The following is a 13,480-nucleotide window of genomic DNA, read 5'->3' as shown; positions in this document are numbered from 1 at the left end:
CACAATAATGCAAGAAATAATGCAAGAAAATTATCCTGGAGTGATAGAATATGAGGGAAAAGTAGAAAAATAAATAGCAGAGTACTGAGATAAAATAAGAAATGAACTAATGGAAGAGCAATAGCAATATTATTTCTCTTATGTAATTGTAATTATATTTTGAGAACATTTTTATGATATGAATTAATGAAAAAAATGCCATTATTTAGTAAGTTAGGACAAGTATCACGTTCTATTCCTCACATTTCATCATCGTTAAATTCCTCCATGTGTTTTTATCAGAGTTTGAAGGCAATTTGCAATTCCTAGGCACTGGATGTAATGAGCAAATAAATATTTATATATAAACATTTGAAGTGTGAGCTTTTTATTGAATTTTTTTTATTGAGATATCTCTCATTACTTGTTACATGAAAAGATATGAAGTGGTGATTATTATAAGCACCCTGCAACTTATCTATTGGTATAGAGAAAATTTGAAAAGGATTTTTCCACCCTAACTCAAAAGGGAATAAGAACTAAGGAAACAGGAGAAGTAGAGAAAGAGTGTCGATTTATCTGAATGACCTTCTTGTCAGTTTTTTTGGGAAATGATATGTTTTGTTAATGTTGTTTGTTTTGTTATTTTCAGTGATGCTAAAGTCTGATATTTATTTTTCATATGTCGTTAGCCAAATCACCTGCCATCTATAGTCCTTGATTTTCTCATAAAGAAAAGAAGGATTTGGATTGGATGGCCTATTTTACCCCTAGATCTATGTTCTTTTTTATTTTGATAATGGCTTTTTATTTTCACAATATATGCAAAGATAGTTTTCAAAATTTACCCTAGCAAAATCGTGTATTCTTAATTTTTCTCTCTCCCATCCCCCATGTCTCTCCCCTACACAACAAGTTATCCAATATAGGCTAAACATGTGTGATTCTTCTAAACATAGTTCCATTCTTATCCTTCTGTACAAGAAAAATCAGATCAAAAAAGAAAAAAAAATTGACAATGAAAAAAGTAAGGAAGCAAAAAACAACAACAATAACAACAAAAGTGAATATACTATGTTGTGATCCACATTCAGTCCCCATAGTCTTCTCTTTGGATGCAGATGTCTCTCTCTACCACAAGTCTATTGGAATTGGCTTCAATCACTTCACTGTTGAAGAGAGCCAATTCCATCATAGTTGATCATCACATAATCTTTTTGTTGCTGTGTACAATGTACTCTTGGTTCTATTCGCTTTACTAAGCATACGTTCATGTAAGTCTCTCTAGACCTTTTTGAAATCAATCATTTCTTATAGAACAATAACATTCTATTACATTCATATACCATAACTTGTTCAGCCATTCCCCAACTAATGGGCAGCTGTTATGGGCCAGTACTTGAAACAAGGTGCTAAGTCACTGGATTTGATAGAGACAATGTTTATGTACTTAGTTCACATCTTTAGAGTTCACATCTTTAAGAGAGTTCACACATTAGAGTTCACACCTTTAAGAGAGCATATATAAGGAGGAGCCCATTAAAGGACAAGGCCTCTAGAGGCTTCGGGACATTCACAACTCAGGATTCAGTCGAGGAGATTCACAAGTCCAGGAGATTCACAAGTTAGAAGCCCACAAGCCCACTGTCTCAGAGGCGGAGTCAATTCATTCCATATTCCACCTTTGTGCTCCCTGAAGGCTTTAGATTCATAGAGAGCTAGAGGCTGAAACTGGACGAGACAAAGGACTAGCAGCAAGAGCTCTCAGAACCAAGAGGAGAGATAGGCCTCTAAAAAAGTTAACCAGACTATTTTGGAAGAGACAATAAAGGACTGGACTTTAATCCCTGACTGCATTTGAAGAGATTATTACACAGAACTGAAACTAAGGCTGCCTCCAGAAGCTCCCCAAGAAACCTGCTCCCAGAGTACAATATATTTTACAAAAGAGAACATTACAAGCACCCACTCAGTTTCCAGATCCTTGTCACTACAAAAAGGGTTTCTACAAACATTTTTGCACATGTGGTTCCTTTTTCCTTTTTTATAATCTCTTTGGGATACAGATCCAATAGAGACACATCTGTATCAAAGGGTATGCACAGTTTGATAGTTCTCTGGGCATGATTCCATATTGCCCTCCAGAATGGATGGATCAGTTCACAACTCCACAAATAATATATTAGTGCTCCAGTTTTTCCACATCCCCTCCACAATTATCATTATTTTTCCTGACATCTTAGTCATAGATCTATTTTCTTATGAAAAGTTGAAAAATAGTCATTTTATTCAGAATATGTTGACCATAGTGTCATTAGCGATTAATACCATATTTTCCTTTTCCTCTCTCTTAGACAAGGATGAAACTAGAAAACTCAACAGATTGAGGCTGCAGAGATGGAATGGCTACAATATCAAGTTGTCTCTCTAGAAAATAATAGAAATAGCTCAGGAGAAAAAAAAAAAAGTGACAGGCCACTTCAGAGACAGAGAGGATAAAGAAAAGGTAGAGATTCTAAGGATTCTTTGAATGATGCCTGTGAAATCAGTGGAAAAGCTGTACAATAGCAATGGTAAGAGAATCCTAACACTTAAACCTGGCTAAAAGTGGAATGGGCTGCCTTAAGATGGAGTTCTCTCTTAATTGGTTTCAAATAATCTTTTATCGTGGATCTTCTGTAAAGGATTTTTCTTCTGGAAAATTTTGGATGATATGGTTTCATCCACCTTTTCAGATCTGAAATAAATGACTTTGTGATATTAACTGAAATCTGATTCTTATAGTAGAGCCATAATTAAATACTGAAGAAAGACTGAGTGATTCCCAAGGAACTCTCAAGAGTGCCTTGTCCAGCTATTGCAAGGAACTGAAATTATAACTAGTATATAGTATTTTATATCTATTCTAAGAATTATGCTTTAGCCCCATTCTAAGGATGGTCCCATGATTCTATATCTTATAATATATTTTAATGAAATCCTTAATCTTGTGACAACCATGCTAGCACCTAGGACACCCCAGAATCAGCTGGAGTCAAGACAAGCAAAAGTCCTTAATCTTTATTCTTGGTCTTAGACACAGGATTGAACAAGATGGAAGCAGAATCTCTGTGACCTCCTTCTCCCTCGTCTACCACCAAGAGTGACCCTGGCTTGTCTTACTCCATCCCCTAGTCCCTCCTACAATCCTTTGTACACACCAATTATTGAGCCAGTATGGATAGTGGAAAGGACCATTTTCCAAGCATATGCCTATAGAGTATTGTCCAATCAGTAGTTAGCCCCAAGTGCTCGGCTGTCCTGACCTCAGTGCATTGACTTAATAGTTTCAGCCCTCTACAATTCTCATTAACTAGATATATTATCCTACAGGATGCCTCTATCAGATTTTTCCCCATGAGGAATGAAAAAAAATGATCAAAACAGGAAGCACTTCCTGGTCAAATTCATTTTTTTCCTGAATCAATTCACTATAAGCTATTTTTCTCCAATTCCCTGTGGTCATGATCAATATCAGTGCCAACAATTTTTTCTTTATAAGGATATATACATTTTTAGTGATCCTAAGCTAGCAAATATTAATCTTGATTTTATAAGCATACTTTAAGCACCATGTAATATGCATATATTAACCATTTGCTAGGTTCCATATTTGTACATAAAATACATGCTAAATCTAGTCCCTCTAAGAAAGAGAAGAGCGCTATTCAAATAATTATGCAAGAGAAAATTGTTTAAAATGTGTCAAACATTGCATGTGATCTAAGGGGAATAAAGGCATTACTATCATATAGGGAATCAAGGTAGAATGCATGGATCCAGGCATATTTGAATAAAATGAGTATCCACATTATTTTTTCTCGATATATTTGGAATTAAGTGAAGGAATTTTGTAAGAAATAATTCTTGCAAGAGTCGCACAGGTGTTAACATATCTTTCCTGCCTTGTATTGATCTTGATTGCTATACTCTTGTATAGTATAGAGATTAAGGATGCTGAGAAAATAAACTGATTATGCAACTAAAATTGAAGATATATACCTGACAATTACTCTCTGTCCTTTTTTTTTTGTTTTTTTTGAACAAAGTAGTTGTTTAATGACTAGAATTCCAGGAGAGTCTTGATTATGATGAAGGAAAGAGCCTTGTGATGAGCAAGGATTATAGAACTGTGTAGTTAGACAATATTTAGTGTGGAAAAACTGGATTGAAGCACTTGAAAAAAGTAAATAAGATTTGAAAGAAAATTCAGTGAGTCTTTATAGAAGAGTAGGAGGTAAGAAATTGAATATTAGGTCGTGTCTAAATTTAGAATATTGCAGGGGTGAATTGGTTTCTGAACTGAAAATTATTTTAGGGAGCCTCACTACTAGTACTTAATCCAAACTTCTAAACTAGTGAAAATTGTTTGAAATAAGTCAATATTAAACTTTGTTTGCATATTACTGAAATTCAAAGATAGTCACCATGGATTTTCAACATTGTACTGTCGGTAGGCAGGAGTGATGGAACAATTTCATCCTCAGACACTATCTGAGACACAAAGAAATACTTCTGATAATTGAACTTTGAAATTTTGATATCAACAAGGGACCATACTTTATATAGTATCATTTGGGTTTTTATAAATGCAAACCTGGCTTGACACTTTGCAACAATGAAGGAAGCTATTAAGTGCCCATTCAAGGAATTTTTTAAAAGCAAAAAATTAACTTGCCTTAGAGAGCAGCAAAAGATTCCAAGGATACTCTAGCCCAGCCAGAACCAGTAAAAGTGAGGACATTTGTGAAAATTGGGCATCTGCCATCAATTGGAGGATGGTTGGGTAAATTGTAATACATGAATATTATGGAATATTATTATTCTGTAAGTAATGACCAGCAGGATGAATACAGAGAGGACTGGTGAGTCTTATATGAACTGATAATAAGTGAAATGAGAAGAACCAGGAGATCATTATATACTTCCAACAACGATACTGTATGAGGATGTCTTCTGATGGAAGTGGATTTCTTCAATATAGAGAAGATCTAATTCAGTTTCAATTGATCAATGATGGACAGAAGCAGCTACACCCAAAGAAAGAACACAGGGAAATGAATGTAAACCATTTGCATTTTTGTTTTTCTTCCCAGATTATTTTTACATTCTGAATCCAATTCTTCCTGTGCAACAACAGAACTGTTCAGTTCTGCAAACATATATTGTATGTAGTATATACTGTGATATATTTAACATGTATAGGACTGCTTGCCATCTGGGGGAGGGATGAAGGGAGGGAGGAGAAAATTCGGAACAGAAGTAAGTGCAAGGGATAATGTTTAAAAAATTACCCAGGCATGGATTCTGTCAATAAAAAGTTATAATTTAAAAAAAAAAGAAAAAAAAATGAGCATCTGGATTAGGAAGTGACTGAGCAACAGAACACATAAATGACTCCATACAGACTGGTTTTTCAGATTGACTATTATGACATTGCTGAGAGAATCATGCTATTTCAGTGGTATACATCTTTGTAAGAGCCTAGGATTGAATTCCCATATAGATATTGGCAGTATATTTTACGGGCAACTAAACCTTATGGAAGCATTGCTTTCAAAGTATTTAATAAAGAGATTGATAAGGCAGAAGAGAAGTTTTGAATCTATTAGAATAGAGAAAGCCAAGAGTTTCTTCTCTAATTATTTTCAAGATAAATCACTTGTTATTTTAGCCCTTACTACCATGTCTCCTAGACTGAAGCAGCCCCCATTTCCCTTGAGGAATATATCTCTGTAACCTGTGCCTCTCAGTAGTCCTGCACCCTTGATTAGCCTTCCTGGACTTCTTTAGATGATTCCTTTTGTACCTGGAGTTCATCTTCCAGCTTCTGAGTTATACCCCTTGGTTCCATGAGTTTACCTCCTAGCTTCCATGGTATATTCTCCAGTTCCCAGAGTAGCTCTTTAGTTCCAAGTGATCATCCCTTAGTCCCTGAAGATTATCCACAGCTGTAAAAGTGTACCTGGGGTTTTCCCTCAAGCTCTAGAGACATATCCCCAAACTGCTGGAATTTACCCTTACGCTCCTAGAATTCACCCTCAGGCCCTATGGGATCATTTCCAAGTTCCAGGCATGTACCCCTCAAATTAAAATATACATTTACTAACTCCCATGCCTTTACTTTTGAGCCCCCTTTCACTCAGAAGGATGTGAAACATTTCTCCTCCTCCACCAACCAATTGAAAAGTGGTTTCCACCCACTTTTCTCCCATTAAGTTGGTTTTTATTAAAGTGCACAAAACATGCACAAAAACCCTTCTGCTGGGGGTTGTGAAAGAAAGAAAAAGGAATTGGTGCAAAATTGAAGATGGGTGGGAAAGCAGGATGCTTTTTCTTCATGAAGTTGCAAAGCTCTTTGCAAAACTTTCCATGAAGACAAAGTCCAGTTTCTTAATAACAGCTTTCTACTAATGTTGCCATGTAAGAATGAGAAATAAAATATAGCTGCCTCTAAATTACTTTAAAAGGAACATTAATTAGAGGATACACATAGAGTTACATGATAGGTATAATCAAGCTACAACATATAACTGATTTAGAACTCCAACGAACACGATTAAAAAATTTCATCAAAGAGTTTGATGACAGAAAGAGATGAGCTGGCCACATGGTGAATGGAAGAAAAGTTGATATGAAGATATTCCAATGATACACTTGTAAGAGCAGGAAAAAGAATAGGTTTTTAGCACCTTGGGTAGATCCTTCCCTCCCTCAAACCTGGCATACAATTTTTGGAGGACATCATCATTGGAAAGAGTTTCAAATGAATAATATTATTCACTCATTTGATTATGTAATAATTCTAAACTTTTCACAAACACATTGTACATATTATTTTTACAAAGCAATCAGCTAAAATAATGTGCACTATAGTGAAAATGTAATGTAAATTTAAATGAATGTAGCTCATGTTAATAGACATTAGGAAATGCCTTTTGGGGAAAATTTTACTCTCTTAATTTCAGTCTATACATGCCTTGTAGGCAATACCTTTCAAAGCTGCTCATCTTTTTACTTTCCTGAGATATGATTCTGAGATCTGAGTTACCTTTGTTCATTGACATCTAAACCTTTTTTTGAATCATTTACTTTCAAAAGATGATTTAAGTCCACGTATGATATCGCAGATACTGAAATATAACAGATCTTAAGGTAAACTCAATTTCCACATATAGCTTATTTTAAGTTTGTTCAGTTCATGTGGAAATACAGCCAGCAATGATACTCCTCATTTGTTTCTTCAGTTAACCATCAAATGATAAATATTTGTTAATCACCTGCCAATTGTAAGGCATGGGGCTAAATTCCAAGAATAAACAAAGAATCAAAAGATATTTATTACCCTCAATGAGCTTGCAATCTATTAAAGAACAAAACCACAAAGATGCATAGAGAGAGCAAACAATATATAAGATAAATTGCAAGTAATTAACAGAGGGGAGACACTGGAATTAAAAAAGAGAAGACTTCCCATAAATCAAGGGATTTTAGATGGAAGTTACAAATCAGTTGCAAAGACAGATCATACCCAACCTATAGCAAGATGCCTTGATGGATATTTGATTCGTGTTTGATCTATTTCATGTATATTGAATTTTTAAAAAAAAAATCATATTTAATTTACTATTAGTTGGAGAAAATTCACTTGTAAGTAACCTTGCTAATGCTGATCAAATTGATTTCTAATTTATGGAATGTGTTAACATGTTTATTCAGAAAATGTACAAAAATATCTGCTAATTATTGGCATTCAATAAATTTCTAGGAGGGTTTGTCTGTAGACCCCATTGTGGGAGAACTGTGTCAGCAATTCTAGACTCAAAAATATGACACTGAATTGCATTCATTTAAGATGAATTTCAGAAAATGTAAGTTAGCCATTGTCTGACACAGTACAAGTATGTGTGTCACATTATGAATAACTCACCTTTGTTCTTAAGCTACTTCCAAAATCAAATATAATGTTATTTTAGATGTTACTATTAAAGCAATTCAATGATCTATTAGATTTGGATTAAATTATCTCTGAAATAATAGATGTCTTTATGTTCAAATTTTTTTTAAGTGTAACTTACTCAGAAGCTCACTCTGTACCTGCACTTTGCTCCATGATTTTTCAATGGCCTTTGGCCAAGAAGCAATAAAGTATGACTGGGAACTTCTACATGACTTAATGTCGTCAGATTCTGCTTGGTTTCATGACCTTGTTTCTTTCTTTCCTTACTGATTTTGTACCCTGAGAGACTTATGAGAGTGAATGAATAACTTATACCTGTTCTTTGAAGAGATTTCACTTCCAACCTTCTGCTGAACATTCACTTCCTGCCCACTGAAATGATGCTCAGCCAGATGCCAAGTAATTAGTAAGAACTTCTTTATGTTTATAGAATTCTGAATTCTGTAGGCCTTCTGACACTAGTTTGTGGTATTGATTTTTAGCTTGATTTTTCATTTTCTTTTTTTAAAATTTGGTTCTTTAATTTTTTTTTTCTGGGCAGAGCCAAGATAGCAGAGAGGACACACACATCTTCCTAAACTCTCCTTTATCTTCAATCTATTTTAACGAAATTCAGCCTCAAGTTTAGTGCTTGACTGTCAGAACCCATGAATATTAGGATTACAACACATTACTAACCGAAGCTATTCTCAAAATTCTCCAGCAAAGGTCTGTTTTGCTCCTGTTCCAGAATGTAATGGGCCAGGCACAGACCTCAGACAGGCAGTGAGAGCAGAGGAAACAGCTCACACTGAACAGACTGAAATAGGATGGGGAGTGGCCTCTGCTGACAGAAAATCTGCAGGGAGAACTTTACCACAGTGTTGACTACTTTGCCCTGGCAGCAAGCCAGTAGATCATCAGAGAAGCTATAAACACAGGGGATAAAGACAATAACCCCAAAATGTTAGAGTGTCTCAGGACCTGGCTACACCCATCCAACAACCTAAGTGATCCAATCACAGCTCACTGATCCCAGCTTAGCCCCAATTGCTGGTCCCAATGCAGCCCTAGTTTCTGCCTTTCCACTGCCTCTGATTTAAGCACAACTGCTAATCCCAGAGTAGCCAGTAGGAGCTGTCCCACTGCCCCTTCACTGTCAATTCCTGTTGTCTATACAGGCAGCTTAGAAATATCCCACTACCCCTCATAAGCAGACTGTAGCTTTTTATTTTTATTTTTTTCAAAATGAGCAAAAAGACAAAGTGGCCTCTAACTATCAATACTTTCAATATGGAAAGAGAGCAGACTTCAAACTTTGAGGAGACTAAAAATAGTTTGTCTCTAGATCCAAAGGTGGATATGATCTGATCCCCATCACACAAGACTGTTATAGAAGAAATTAAAATGGATCTTAAAAGAGAGCTAGAAGAAAAATAGGGAAAGGAAAGAAAAAAAAAAACCTTTGCAAGAGATTCAGAATAATTCATGTTACTGAAAGAGATACCAAAATCAAAACTCCAAGAAATATTATGGCTAAATTCCAGATCTATGAGACCAAGGAAAAAACACTATGATCAGCCAGAAAAAAAATTCAAATACTGAGGAGCCACAATAAGGATCATTAAGGATCTAGCAGCATCCACATAAAAGGATGAAAGGGCCTGGAATCTAATATTCTGAAAGACAAAAGAACTTGGTATGTAGGCAAGAATAACTTACCCAGCCAAACTGAGTATTTTCTTCCAGGGAAGAAGATGGACATTCAATGAAATAGGTGCATTCCATTTATTACTGATGAAAAAACCAGAACTAAACAAAAAGTTTGACCTCCAAATATAGGACTCAAGAGAAGCACAAAAAGGTAAAAAACTCTTGAGAATTGTATTTCTGTTATTAGTATACATGAAGACTACATGTATACTTTGATCTTATTGTTACATTATAAAAAAGGAACTAGAGGTGAAAAGGAAATTGAACAAGAAAAGGGGGAAAAGTAGAGGTAAAAAGAGGGAAACTACATCTCCCAAAGAGGCAAAGGAATCCTATTATAACTGAAGGAATGAAGGGAGAGGGATGAACATATTGTTAATCTTATTATCATCAGATTTGGCTCAATGAGAAAATATTAGACATATTTGGTTTATATAGAAACTTCTCTCACCTCATTGAAAAGTGGGAGGGGAAAATCAAAAAGGGAACAGGTAGGTTAAATAGAAGAGAATATCGAAATAGTAAGGAAAAGGTTTAAGGAAAGGGGAGGGACTTCAAGGGGGAGGGAAGGATTCTAAAGAGGGAAGGCTATGTAAGGCAAATAGTGCTTATAAGTCTAGTACTGGGGAGGAAGGTAAGAGGGAAAGGAAAGAAACAAGCATAATATGGGGATAATAAAATGGCAGGAAATACAGAATTAGTAATTTTAATCATAAATATGAATGGGATAAAGTGGAGGTGGATAGTAGACTGGATTAAAAGCCAGAATCCTATAATATGTTGTTTACAAGAAACACACTTGTAGCAGGGCAATACATACAGAATAAAGCTAAAAGGCTGGAGCAGAATCTACCATGCTTCAGGTAAAGTCAAAAAAGCAGGGGAAGCCACCCTGATCAGATGAAGCAAAAGCAAAAATTGATCTAATTAAAAGAGATAATACTAAAGAGTAGCATAGATAATGAAGCAATATCAATACTAAACATATATGCAGCAAGTGGTATAGCATCTAAATTCCTAAAGAAGAAGTTAAGAGAGCTACAAGAAGAAATAGACATCAAAACTATAATAGGGGGAGATCTCAGCCTTGCACTCTTAAAATTAGATAAATCAAACCACAAAATAAATAAGAAATGTTAAAGAGGTAAATAGAACACTAGAAAAGTTAGGTATAATAGATCTCTGGAGAAAACTAAATGTTGACAAAAAGGAGTACACTTTCTTCTCGGCAGTTCATGGAATCTATACAAAAATTGACCATATATTAGAACATGAAGACCTCAAATTCAAATGCAGAAAGGCAGAAATAGTAAATGCTTCCTTCTCAGATCACAATGCGATAAAAATTACATTCAATAATGTACCAAAAAAAAATACATTCAATTAAAAAGCCAGGGGAAAATAGACCAAAAAGTAATTGGAAACTCAATAATCACATCCTAAAGAATGATTAGGTGAAAGAGCAAATCATAGACAGAATTAATAATTTCACCCAAGAGAATGACAATAATGAGATGTCATACCAAAATGTTTGGGATGCAGCCTAGATGGTAATAAAGGAAAATTTTAGATCTCTAGAGGCTTTACTTGCATAAAATAGAAAAAAAGAAAATCAATGAATTAGGCTTGCAACTAAAAAGGTAGAAAAAGAATAAATTTAAAACCCCCAAATGTTATGGGCCAGAACTCTATGCTTGAAACAAGGATTTTTACAAGGTGGTAACTAAGTAGACTTGATAACACAATAGTTATCTACATTAGCTTGGTGATTAATAGTTCTCTACTTCAATATGAATGATTTAATTTTATAACAAATAACGGCTCCCTAGTGATATAATGATTGGTTTATGCTCAGTATACTGTAAATGTTAAGTATATGAGTATATTAGCTGGGATAAACTCAGCCAGGGCAGACTCAGAGACACATACATTCCATTTCCCAACTTTGTGATGGGTGGAGGCTGGATTACAAGCTCTCAGACTCAGAGACAGATTAACTCCATTTCACACTCCTGTGGTAGCTGGCCTATCCTGCTTCATTTTCTCCACTGAGATCAAGCTACCCCAGGCCCCAAGCAAAGAGACAATAAATAATTTGGACTTTAAAACTTGGCTATTCTTGTGGTGATTAATCTGCTGAAATGAAGGCTGCTCCAGAAACTTTCAGAAACCAAGCAGAACACTACATTTTTGGTGTCTGAACATGGAACTAAGGATTTAAGTCCAGACTGATGCGATCCTGAGGTCAGTGGAAAAGTCTCCATAACCCAGAAATAGGATGAGTACAAAAATAGACAAAAAGGAAATTTTGTTAAGGGGTAAACTAGAATTTCAGCTAAAATGGGTCAAATGTTTAAAAAAAGAGCCTTTTCCAAAACAAGGAAAATGTGTAGAGAGCATACTTAAACTAATAAAACATCAAGGTTTGATTGTAACTTGGAAGCAGATCATTGAATACTTCAAAATATTAAAATACACATCTCCTTGGTTCTCTAAGGAAAAAGAATTAGATCCAGATGAGTGGAAAGTAGTAGGATTTATATCAGGAATGCAGAGCTGGTTCAATGTTAGGAAAGCTAATAGCATAATTGACTGTATCAATAATCAAATTAACAAAAACCATATGATCATCTCAATAGATGTAGAAAAAGCATTTGATAAAATTGAACACCCATTCCTATTAAAAACACTAGAGAGTACAGGGATAAATGGACTTTTCCTTAAAATAGTCAGTAGCATCTATTTAAAACCATCAGTAAGCACCATATGTAATGGGGATAAACTGGAACCATTCCAAATAAAATCAGGAGTGAAACAAAGTTGCCCACTATCACCATTACTATTCAATATTGTATTAGAAATGCAGCTTTGGCAATAAAAGATGAAAAAGAAATTAAAGTAATTAGAGGAGGTAATGAGGAAACCAAATTATCACTCTTTGCAGATGATATGATAGTATCTTTAGAAAACCCCAGAGATTTTACTAAAAAGCTATTAGAAATAATCCATAACTTTAGCAAAGTTGCAGGATACAAAATAAATCCACATAAATAATTAGCATTTTTATTTATCACTAACAAAATCCAATAGCAAGAGATAAAAAGAGAAATTCCATTTAAAGTAACTGCTGATAGTTTAAAATATTTTAGAATCTATTTGCCAAGGGAAAAACAGGAATTATATGAATAAAACTACAAAACACTTTCCACACAAATAAAGTCAGATCTAAACAATTGGAAAAATATTAAGTGCAACTGGATAGGTTGAGTGAATATAATAAAGATGACAATAGTACCTAAACTAATCTATGTATTTAGTGCTATATCAATCAGACTCCCAAGAAACTATTTTAATGACCTAGAAAAAATAACAAAATGTATCTAAAAGAACAAAAGGTCAAGAATTTCAAGGGAACTAATGAAATAAAATCAAATGAAGGCAGCCTAGCCGTACCTGATCTAAAACTATGTTATAAAGTAGCGGTCACCAAATCCTTTTGGTATAGCTTAAGAAATAGACTGATCAATGGAATATTAAGTTCACAGGATGAAATGGTCAATAACTATAGCAATCTAGTATTTGACAAATCCAAAGACCCCACTTTTGGGATAAGAATTCATTATTTGAAAAAAATTGTTTGGAAAATTGGAAATTAGTATGGCAGAAAGTAGGCCCATACTTAATACCATACACCAAAATAAGATCAAAATGGGTTCATGATCTAGGCATAAAGAATGAGATTATAAATAAATTAGAAGAACATAAGATAGTTTACCACTCAGATCTATGGAAGAGGAAGGAATTTGTGGT

The 13,480-nt window shown here is 34.6% G+C and overlaps 1 protein-coding gene across 1 annotated transcript in view; it reads right to left on the bottom strand.

The window, feature by feature from the left end:
* CSMD1 (CUB and Sushi multiple domains 1) overlaps positions 1–13,480 on the bottom strand; it is a 2,716,069-nt gene that overhangs the window by 2,114,199 nt on the left and 588,390 nt on the right. The gene's annotated exons all lie outside the window — the stretch shown is intronic.

Source organism: Antechinus flavipes, chromosome 2 (genome assembly GCF_016432865.1).
Source record: "Antechinus flavipes isolate AdamAnt ecotype Samford, QLD, Australia chromosome 2, AdamAnt_v2, whole genome shotgun sequence".
Lineage (NCBI taxonomy): Eukaryota > Metazoa > Chordata > Mammalia > Dasyuromorphia > Dasyuridae > Antechinus > Antechinus flavipes.
Note: the sequence above shows the minus strand (reverse complement) of the source record. Positions and strands in the feature narration are given on the sequence as shown.